The 11,346-nt window shown below is 43.5% G+C and overlaps 1 pseudogene; it reads left to right on the plus strand.

The window, feature by feature from the left end:
• Nucleotides 1-1,287: 1,287 nt before the first annotated feature.
• On the plus strand, nucleotides 1,288-6,750 carry LOC134354197 (transcription factor Adf-1-like; annotated as a pseudogene).
• The last annotated feature ends 4,596 nt before the right edge of the window (nucleotides 6,751-11,346 follow it).

Raw genomic sequence — 11,346 nt, forward strand, 5'->3', positions numbered from 1 at the left:
TTCAGAGTTTCCTTCATTGTCTCAGTAGCTTTCACTACTGACAGTCATGTAGGGCCTGGGTGGAGACTCAGCAATACCGTCAAACTCAGATGTAGAAGGATTCTTCATTGCTGGTTCCGTAACTATTTTGTTTTACCAGTCAGTGTTGTTAGCCCTGAGCTGAACCCCCAAACCCGGGTGACCAGTGACATCTCCGATCTGTCCTCCACTCTTTCACCTGTTTGGCATGGGTGACCCTACCAAGAGCCAAAGCATAAAGACCTGAATACAGCCAACATAACTCTCCAGGTCATTGAGGCACACAAGCTTCTGAACCCAATGACAAGGTTATGGACCTCTTGGAGGAAATGGACAGGTACATGAACAGGAAAGGTTTAGTGCAGGGATTACCACCTTTTTTATGCCATGGACCAATACCATTAAGCAAAGGGTCCATATACCCTAGGTTTAGAGGGATATAGGCCAAACGTTGGCAACTGAAACTAGCGTAAATGGGAATTTTCCTCGGCAAGGACCCGCTGGGCCAAGGGGCCTGTTTCTGTGCTGTCCTACTTAATGACTCTTTGTCTCTATGACAACAGTGGGATAGAAGTTGGTAGTTCATGCTCTCCGGCTTTTGTATCTTCTGCCCAGTGGGAGAGGGGAGGAGAGAGAATGACTGAGGTGGGAGGGGTCCTTGATTATGCTGGGTGTGGGAAAGCTGAGATGGAGTCTGTGGAAGAGAGTCTGGTTTTCATGATAGACAGGGCCAAGTACACCACTCACACCATTGAGTTTGCACCACCATTCTGTTATTTTTGATTTATTAACCCTCTCATTCCCTTCTCCCTGTAACCTTTGGCATTCTTACTAATGAAGAACTTAACAACCTCCACTTTAAATATACCCAATGACTTGGCCTCCACAGCCATCTGTAGCAAAGAATTTCCACACATTCACTACCTTCCAATTAAAGAAATCCCTCCTCATCTCTATTTTAAAGAGACATCCTTGTATTCTGAGACTGTGCCCTCTGGTTCTAGCCTCACCAACTGTAGAAAAAAATCCTCTCCACATCCACTCTATCAATTCTTTCAATATTTGTTAGTTTTCTATGAGATCTCCCTCTCATTCTTCTAAACTTCAGTGAGTACAGGCCCAGAGCCATCAAGCGTTTCTTGTACATTAATCCTATCATTCCTGGAATCATTCTTATGAACCTCGTCTCCAATGCCAGCACATCCTTTCTTAGATAATCTTCCCAACGTCTCTTTGTACGCCAGCCCCTTCATCCCAGGATTCAACACAATGAACTCAGAGATCAATATCATCATCCTGGAAATAAAACGGGAGCAAGAAACAATGGGTGCATTTGTAAAAGTAAGTTGGATGAGAGCTCATTGTGCAAATGATTAAACATTTACCAGCACTGAAATCTGATAAAAAAAAACCAAAGATATCAAAGGGGTAGAGTTACAGTGCGGAGTACAATGACCTGAAAGCTGGAATCGATCAAAGAGCACACATCATAACTAGAGGGCATGGGTTTAAAGTGAGAGGGGGTCGGTTTAAAGCAGGGGTTTCCAACCTTTTTTATGGTATGGAGTCTTACCATTAACCAAGGGGTCTGTAGATCCCGAGTTTAAAGGACACCTGCAGTGCAAGTTTGTTTTACACAGAGCGGTAGATACCTAAAATGCAGTGCCAGGTGTAGTCCAAGCCAAAGTCAAAGTAAATTTATTATCTAAGTATGTATACATTGCCATATACAACCCTGAGATTCATTTTCTTACAGGCATTTACAGGAGAATAAGGAAATATAATAGAATTCATGAAAAACTGTACGTAAACAAAGACTGACAAACAATTAATGTGCAAAAGAAGACAAATTGGGCGAATAAATAAATACAGAGAGCATGAGATGTAGGGTCCTTGAAAGTGTGTCTATAGCTAACAGAATCAGATCAGAATTGAAGTGAATGAAGTTATCCACAGCCTGATGGTTGAAGGGCAATAACTGCTCCAGAAACTGGTGGTGTGGGACCTAAGGCTCCTATACCTCCTGCCCAATGATAGCAGTGAGAAGAGGGCATGGCCCCAGATGGTGGGAGTCCTTTGTGGCAGATGCTGCTTTCTTTGGCATGTGCTCAGTACTGGGGAGGGCTTTGTCTGCGATGGACAGGGCACTATCCACCATTTACTGTAGCCTTTTCTGCTCCTGGGCATTGGTACTTCCATACAAGGCTCTGATGCAACCAATCAGGATACTCTCCACCGTGCATCTATAGCAGTGCCAATATGCGAGTGATGGAGGCAGGTCAATAGCGAATCTTTAAGAGGTGTTTAGACAGACTGATGAGCAGGGCAGGGACTCAGTTAAAGGACACCAACCAAGCAGATGGGATTGGTTAAAATGAGGCATCCTGTTTGGACAAACATGATGGGTCAAGGGGCCTATTCTTTGGCTGTAGAGTTCTATAATCTAAGAGGCAAATCTCCCCTAAAGCATGCACGACAGCCTTCACTACAGCGCGCTGGATTACAACTTTTCACAAAACACTCAGATGCAATGTAATACAACTATATAAAATGGCCTGTCAGAGGACCACTGTGTATATATCTAGGCAGAGTTCATCTTGGCAAGCCAGCTCCAGTGTGATCACACAGGGGTTTGCTTGCCGGATTGTTTTGTCTGAAGAAACCTGAGCACGAAAAATCTGCAGCACTCTCTAAGTGGGTTTGGAGGAAAGGATGGGCCATAATTTACAGGCATCAAAATGCGAGGGATTCAGGGCAAATAAACAGAAGGAGAACTCCTCTGAAAGAGCCAGTGACCTGATAAAGTCAGTCAGCCAGATCAGAGGAAACGACTGTGGAGGAAAATTCATTCAGTAACTAAAACAAACACAGTAAAAGGTCAAACGATTTACTTCCTCTGAAAGGGAGCAACTCAGACAAAAGACAAAGAGAGTGTCACATCAATTTCTCAATTCAAATTTCACATCTGCATCAGGCAATTCTTTTCATAATTCCTTAAATTACTAGTCACTCAGAAACAGGTAAAATGTGGGTGATTAATGATTCCCTGTTTGTGATTATCACAAAGATTTCCTTGTACAACTATTGAAAGCTATCATTAGCACAAGCTTTATTCATTCATTATTTAATCAATGATGCACTTACAGGGACATAATCATTTTGATAGGATATTAAGTTGAACCTTTGTCATCTGCCTTAGAGACATGTTTCCAACATAGCTTATTAAAAGGGTTTCAATGGCTCTAAAGTACTTGGGAAGACCTGCATTGGTTAAAGTCACCATGTACATGCAAGTGTTACTTTATGGTGTGCTGAATAGTTGAGTGTTAACTGAATTTGTAACTGCAATGGAAGTGAACTACTGCTGTTGCCCTTTCCATGTCATGAAACATTGCTCTCGAACTGATGCCGAGTTTCACAACTGTCGAAGTGAGACAACTTTCATTACAGACTGGGCCGTGGATCCTGCGCTTGTCTCTTGCCTCTCATTTTTCCTTTACTCCAGAAGGGGATGATTGGTCCTTGGAGCAGAAGGTCTGATCAGGGTAGTAAAGCATCTGATAAAAGATTGCAAAAATTATCTCTTCTGGTGAGAGAGTCTGAAACAAAGAGGCATCACCTTAAAATTAAAGTCAGTTCTTCAGGAGTAGAGTCAGAAAGTACATCTTCATGGAAAGGGAATGGGAATTTGGAAAAGTATCCTGTAGCCAGTGGCAGAACAGATCATCATCCTACACCAAGGTCAAGATGTCCCTCCCCTTCCACATAACACTCTATCTTTCTTTCACCCATGTGCCTATCTAAGAGTCTCTTTAATGTCCCTAATGTATTTCCCTCCACCAGCACCCTGGCAGCACATTCCATACACTTCGCGCTCTCTGAGTAAAAATCTTGAACATCTCCCTAAACATTCCGCCAAACATTTTAAAGTTATGCCTTCTCATATGAGCCATTTCTGCCCTGGGAAGAAGTCTCTGGCTATCCACTCTATCTATGCTTCTTATCATCTTGTACACCTCTATCAAGTCACCTCTCTTTCTCTCCAAAGAGAAATGCCCGAGCTCACTCAACCTATCTTCGGAAGACTTATTAATCTTGGCAACATCCTGGTAAATCTCCTCTGCACTCTCTCTTCAGTTTCCACATCATTCCCATAATGAGGTGACCAGAACTGAATATGATACTCCAATGTGGGCCTTTTAATTAAAAAAAGATGTGCTGGCATGGAAGAGGATCCAGAGGAAGTTCCAGGAATGAAACGGATACCATACGAGGAGCATTTGATGACTTTGGGCCTGGACTCACTGGAGTTTAGAAGAATGAAGAGGGGTCTCATTGAAATCTGTCGAATATTAAAAGGCCTATATAGAGTGGAAGTGGAAAGGATGTTTCCTATAGTTGGTGAGTCTAGGACCAGTGGGCACAACCTCAGAATAGAGGAACGTCTATCTAAAACAGAGATGAGAAGGAATTTCTTTAATCTGAGGGTAGTGAATATGTGGAAATTCATTGCCACAGAAGACTGTGGAGGCCAAGTCATTGGTATATATTTAAAGCAGAGTTTGATAGATTCTTGATTAGTAAGAGTGTAAAGGTTACGAGGAGAAGGCAGGAGAATGGAATTGAGAGGGATAATAAATCAGCCATTGTGGAATGACAGAGCAGACTTAATGGGCCAACTGCCCTAACATTATCTTATGGTTTTTGATCTCATGGTGTGATCTAACCAGGATTTTATAGAGCTGTAATATTACCTTAGGGCTTTTGAATTCATCCCCCGAATAAAGGAAGCCAACACACTATAAACTTTCACTGCAACTTTGAGGGATCTATGGACATGAACCTCAAGCTCCCTCTGTTTCTCCACACTGTTAAGAACCCTGCATTTTGGATCTGAAGTTAAAATGCTGGCCAGCCAAGACTATTTGGATGGCAGAACAGACTCACTGAGCTGAATTTTCTCCTCCTGTTCTATGCTCCAAACTATTCCATGATGTAACTGGAAGTTCTCTCCAAAGAAATCTGGAATCCGTTGCCATTGAGTGTGTTAATATTGGACGGTGAGGTAATTAGTGTTTAAATGAGTTGCCACCCAGATATTTTACAGGGTTTGGCACAAAAGAGCATGAGCTCATTGTTTTATTTCCAAGAGGATAAAGGTGCAGGTAGGTCGAGTCATGACATGGATCAGACATGATTTTACTGATTGACAGAATAACTAAGAGGTACTGAATGGCCATCTCATGGTCCCAGTTCATACTTCTCTTTGTAGCTAATGGTAGAGCAATCTCCTTCCCACTGGACCATTGTTCACAACTGCACAGATACTTTACAGCTGGGGTTCCCAACCTTTCTCAAGCCATGGGCCCCTGCCATTAACTGTGGGATCCATGGACCCCAGGTTGGAAACTCCTGCATTAAGGCTAATTTATACTTCTGCGTCAAATGTACGCTGTAGGTACGGCGAGGCTGCATACCCTACACTCTACCCTATGCCGTACCCTACGCCGTAGCCTGACACACACCTCTCCAAAAATGTAATTATGTGTTGTGGTGACGCAGACCGCAACAACTGTGATTGGTCCGCTTGGTAGCATCACATTTCTTCCTACGCATTTCCGGTGGCTTCTTTCTCTCCGTCATTTTAGAATTGAGAGGGAAGGGGGAAGAAGAACATGAGTTGAGCGTGACCAAATCAAGGAGAGGTTAATTGAGGAAGTCTGAAAATATGTACATTTGTACGACTCCTCATCGCCAGACTATAAAGACTGCCAAATGGCATCAAATTCGTGGAAAGAAATTTCCAAAAACATTGGTCTGGACATCACGGAATGCACAAAGGAATGGAAAAACTTGAGGGACAAGTACGTGCGCGTCCGGAAAAGACTCTCCAAGAGGAGCGGGGACCCAGGCGGAAAAAAAACGCCGGTGTTTTATTTGTTTCTTTCCTGGCTGGCACCACATATTAAGCACTGGGAAACAGAGTCAAATTATGATGACAGCAAGGTAAATATAACGTTCTTTGTATCATAAACCTCTATGCTGTTGTAAGTGTTTGGGCTAGCAAGCAAGCTAGCAATACTGTCTAGTTGTAAACACGGCATATTGATTTGCGCAAAAATAATGCTTCCGTGAAAGAAAAATGTAATATGTAATAGGCTTTAATTGTATCTGGCTTGCTCATAATGCAAACGCAATAATCAGTATTCTGCCAATGTAGCCATATGCCATTTCTTGTTTTCATAGCTATGCCAATTCGTGCACAGACACTGAATGCATATATTACCTCTATGTATAATTACAAAGACTAACTTAAACTATTTGCAATTTCTTTCATAATCACAGGATGGAAATGATTCGACCTCAGGGTTGTCCACCTCTTCAATTGCTGAGGAAAACCAACCACCAGACATTCCATCTTCGCATGCAGAATCATTATCAAATAGTGAGGCAGCTCCTCTGTCCCCCCACCCAGCTCCTCTGCCCCCCAGCCCAAGGGTAGCACAGAAGAAGAAGAGGAAAGACCATGGTGACTGGTTTCAGAAGCGGGTCACCCCGCTGGATGAACGTAGGGTAGAACTGCAACATAGACCGTTGAAAGAAGCTGATGAGCTGTCCAGGTTTGGACGAGCAGTTGCAGACATGCTGCGGAGGGTGCCGGAGGAGTACAGGCCACGGGCAATGTCCTATGTCTACAAACTGCTACTTGAGAGGCAGCAGCAGAAACAGTGAACAATTGCATATTTTATTATTTTGTTTTTTTATATATAACACTTTGCACCTTAATAAATAACAACTTGATTTTATAACACGCCTTTATTTTTTTATTCGAACAGCTACATGTTATTTATAGGTTCATTTATTTTATGTCCTTACAATTTACTAATTAAGTTGGTCACGACACACTACGTTGTTCTGTCATGGCAAAATTCCATGGGGTGATTGAAAGAGGGCCATCGGGTCCTTCCGTACACCAAGGGCAGTTCTTATGGAATGGTGCCTTGAAGGGTAATGAGGATCTAGAGTTTCCAAAAGACTCGTGTCCCCTGCCACCACTCTTCGCCACTCGCCTGGCTGAGGTGACGCTGTAGCGTCTGAGTCTGCAAACTGAGCAGGGATGTATCTGCTCACAGGAGTGTGGGCTTCATCAGTGTAGGCCAGGAGGTTGTGTGGAGCGATACAAGCTTTGACAATGCTCACTGCTTTGTCAGGCAGGAATTCTAGTGGGCGACCGGGGATTCTCCACCTTGCCACCAAAATGCCAAACGTGTTCTCAATCACCCGCCTGGCTCTGGAGTGACAGTAGTTATACATCTACTTTTCCATGGCCATGTTCATCCTTATTTAGCAAAACTTAAAACATAAAACATTGAGTATTAATGAATAGGAAATCATTATGTGCCAATGTAGCAGTGATCACTACAAACATTTAGGGGAATATATATATATATAATCACACAAAGCAAGCAGTATTACATGAAATTACATGACATTAATTCTCATTGAATTCAATGTCTGTGACATACCTGGAAAGGGACGCATGAGATTGTTGTGTAGGGGGAATGCAGCATCACCAACGATTACATGCGGGATTTTGACTCCTGTTCCTGGAAGATTGGCTGGTGTGGGCAGGTTCAGTTTGTGTTCAAGCAGCATAGAACCAAATCTGCTCTCCTTGAAGATGCCCCTGTCACTTTCCCGTCCGTATCCCCCTACATCCACCATGGTAAACCGATACCTGGCATCGCAGGTAGCCATCGGGACAATGGAGTGTGCGCCCTTGTAGTTGTAGTAGTCGCTCCCGGCGTGCGGCGGTGCCTTGATGTTCACGTGTTTTCCGTCTATGCTGCCGACACAGTTCGGAAAGTTCCATAGTTGCCAAAAATCAGCTATAATAGCTTCCCATTGGGCAACTGAAGGGCAGGGAAGGAACTCTGGCTGCAATGCTTTCCATAAAGCTTTACAGACCTCCAAAATTATGGAGGACACTGTGCTTGACGCCAATTTGTAGCTAGCTGCTACAGCCTGTTGACTTGCACCTGAAGCTAAAACTTGAATGGTGATTGCCAGTCTCTGAGTTTACTGTGTGTACACTGATGCAAAATAAATGGTTGGAGACATGAACCAAATCGTCAAATCTACCTGCCGACATCCGAAAATATTTGAAATGCATTTCCTCGTCCATGTCTCTCAGTGGCCGGACAAGCACAGAAAATTCACCCTCCTTCTGCCTCAATCCGTTCAATGGTCATACACACCATCTCCTCCGCCGTCTTCTCTCTTTTCTGCGTTACAGTAATTTCAATAAAAGTAACTCTTATTCAACATTTATTAGCTCCAACTCCAACGTGATGTGCTCAGTTTCAGTCGCCATTGTTTGAAGTACACAAAGAAACTCAACAAAACCTCTTCACACAGCGAGTGGTGAATCTGTGGAATTCTCTGCCACAGGAAACAGTTGAGGCCAGTTCATTGGCTATATTTAAGAGGGAGTTAGATATGGCCCTTGTGGCTAAAGGGATCAGGGGTATGGAAAGAAAGCAGGTACAGGGTTCTGAGTTGGATGATCAGCCATGATCATACTGAATGGCGGTGCAGGCTCGAAGCGCCGAATGGCCTACTCCTTCACCTATTTTCTATGTTTCTATGTAACACAATGGCATAGAAACTCCACCACCAACTAGTGTTTTGGCGGTGAATCGCAGAGCGATGCAGATACACCAACGCACAAGTATAAATGCTCACAATGGCATAGGCCACTTGCGTAGGCTACGGCGTACAGCCTTCACAGAAGTATAAAGTCAGCCTTTAGAGGGAATGCCTCCTGACAACTGGAAAATGCCCTTGCAAATTTTTTCTTGGTTCCCATTCACAGTTTGATATACAGTATTTAAGGCCAGAGATGCTTTTCCTCAGGTAAATGTAGATTAGCTCAACTGCCCATTTTCAAGGAAGACACAGGATTCCAAAAGATCCAGCATGAAAAAAATGCAGAAGAGGTTTGCTTCAGGCCCAGAAGATCAAATCTCACTCCATTTTGATAATAGCTCTCATCCAATTACAAATATGACAGAATATCTTAATATTTATATTGAGTCGAGTAGTAATCAGCTATGGATTTTCTCAAGCCATGCTCCAATGAAATGCTGAGGTTAGACACAAGAGACTGCAGATGCTCTAATCTGGAGCAACAAACAATCTCCCAGAGGAAATGAAGCAGTGCACAAAATGCTAGAAGATCTCAGCGGGTCAGGCAACATCTATGAAGAGAAATGGAAATCTGAAGATTCCAGCATGTGCAGGCTCTTGAGTCTCCATTTTAGCGAAGGAATCAACGGGTCAAGCAGCTTCTGTGAGGGGAAAGGAGCTGTCGGCATTTCGGGTCAAAAGCCTGCCACAGGACTGCTATGGGAATCCTGCACTGGCCAGAGGTGCCATCTTTTAGATGTGACCTGCCTTCTCAATTACTGTAGATATAAATGATCATACGCATATGATTGTGTTGGCGCGTGGCCAAGTGGTTAAGTCATTCGCCTAGTGATCTGAAGGTCGCTAGTTCGAGCCTTGGCTGAGGCAGCGTGTTGTGTCCTTGAGCAAGGAACTTAATCACACATTGCTCTGCGACGACACCGGTGCCAAGCCGTATGGGTCCTAATGCCCTTCCCTTGGATAACATCAGTGGCGTGGAGAGGGGAGACTTGCAGCATGGGCAACTGCTGGTCTTCCATACAACCTTGCCCAGGCCTGCACCCTGGAAACTTTCCAAGGCGCAAATCTATGGTCTCATGAGACTAACGGATGCCTATATAACGCATTTGATAATCTGGGCCTGTACTCACAGGAGTTTAGAGGAATCGTGGGGGATCCCATTGAAACCTACCAAATATTGAAAGGCCTAGTGGACATGATGTTTCCTGTATTTGTGAAGTCTAGAGCGTGAGAGCATAGCCTTAGAATATAAGGACAGAATATATTTGTCAAGCTGAAAACATCTTTAGAACAGAGACAAGGATGAATTTCTTTAGCTCAATATAGAAGAACATTCTTTTAAAACAGAGATGAGGAGGCATTTCTTTAGTCTGAGGGTCATGAGCCTGTGGAATTCATTGCCACAGAAGGCTATGAAGTCTAAGTCATTGGGTATATTTAAAGTGAAGATTGATGGATTCTTGATTAGTAATAGTGTCAAAGGTAACAGGGTTAAGGCAGGAGAATGGGGCTGAGATGGATAATAAATAGATCATGATGGAATGACAGAGCAAACCTAATGGGGAGAATGACTTAATCCTGCTCCTATGTCTATGGTCTTATGGACTTACAAGACATAATCGAAAGAAAAGCAGTGGAGCTCTGTCCACTGTTCCAGCCAACATAGCTAAAACAAGTGATCAGATGTGTTATTGGTCCAGCCAAGCAGAGTCCACTGCCAAGAAAGCCCACCAGTGCCTTTACTTCCTGAGAAAACTAAAGAAATTTGGCCTGTCCCCTAAAACCCTCACTAATTTTTATAGATGCACCGTAGAAAGCATTCTTCTAGGGTGCATCACAACCTGGTATGGAAGTTGTCCTGTCCAAGACCGGAAGAAGCTGCAGAAGATCGTGAACACAGCGCAGCACATCACACAAACCAATCATCCGTCCTTGGACTCACTTTACACCGCACGCTGTCAGAGCAGTGCTGCCAGGATAATCAAGGACACGACCCACCCAGCCAACACACTTTTCGTCCCTCTTCCCTCCGGGAGAAGGCTCAGGAGCTTGAAGACTCGTACGGCCAGATAAAAATGTTTCTTTGTTTCTTTGTTTCGTAGCTGCCTGCAGAAGGACAAATCTCAGAGTTGTATTCTGTATACTTACTTTGATAATAAATGTACATTGAATCTTTGTATCGAAAGGGCATCTGGTAGGCAGAGGGACGGGGTGGCGCTGTTGGTAGAAAAATGAAATCAAATCCTTTGAAAGATTGGAAGATGTAGAATCCTTGTGGGTAGAGTTAAGAAACTACAAGAGTAAAAAAAGCCTGATGAGAGTTACATACAGGACTCCAAACAGTAGCCAGGATGTGGGATATAAATTACAATGAGAGATAGAAAAGGCATGTATAAGGGCAAGGTTATGATAGTCATGGGGGATTTCAATATGCAGGTAGGTTGGGGAAAATTAGCTTGGAGCCAGATCCCAAGAGAGAGTATTTACAGAATGCCTATGAGATGACTTTTTAGATCAGCCTGTGGTTAATCCACTAGGGGAAAGGCTATTGGGTGTTGTGTAATGAACCATATTTGATTAGGGAGCTTCAGGTAAAGGAACCCTTAGGAGCCAGTGGTC

This window comes from Mobula hypostoma, chromosome 11, assembly GCF_963921235.1.
Source record: "Mobula hypostoma chromosome 11, sMobHyp1.1, whole genome shotgun sequence".
Classification (NCBI taxonomy): Eukaryota; Metazoa; Chordata; class Chondrichthyes; order Myliobatiformes; family Myliobatidae; genus Mobula; species Mobula hypostoma.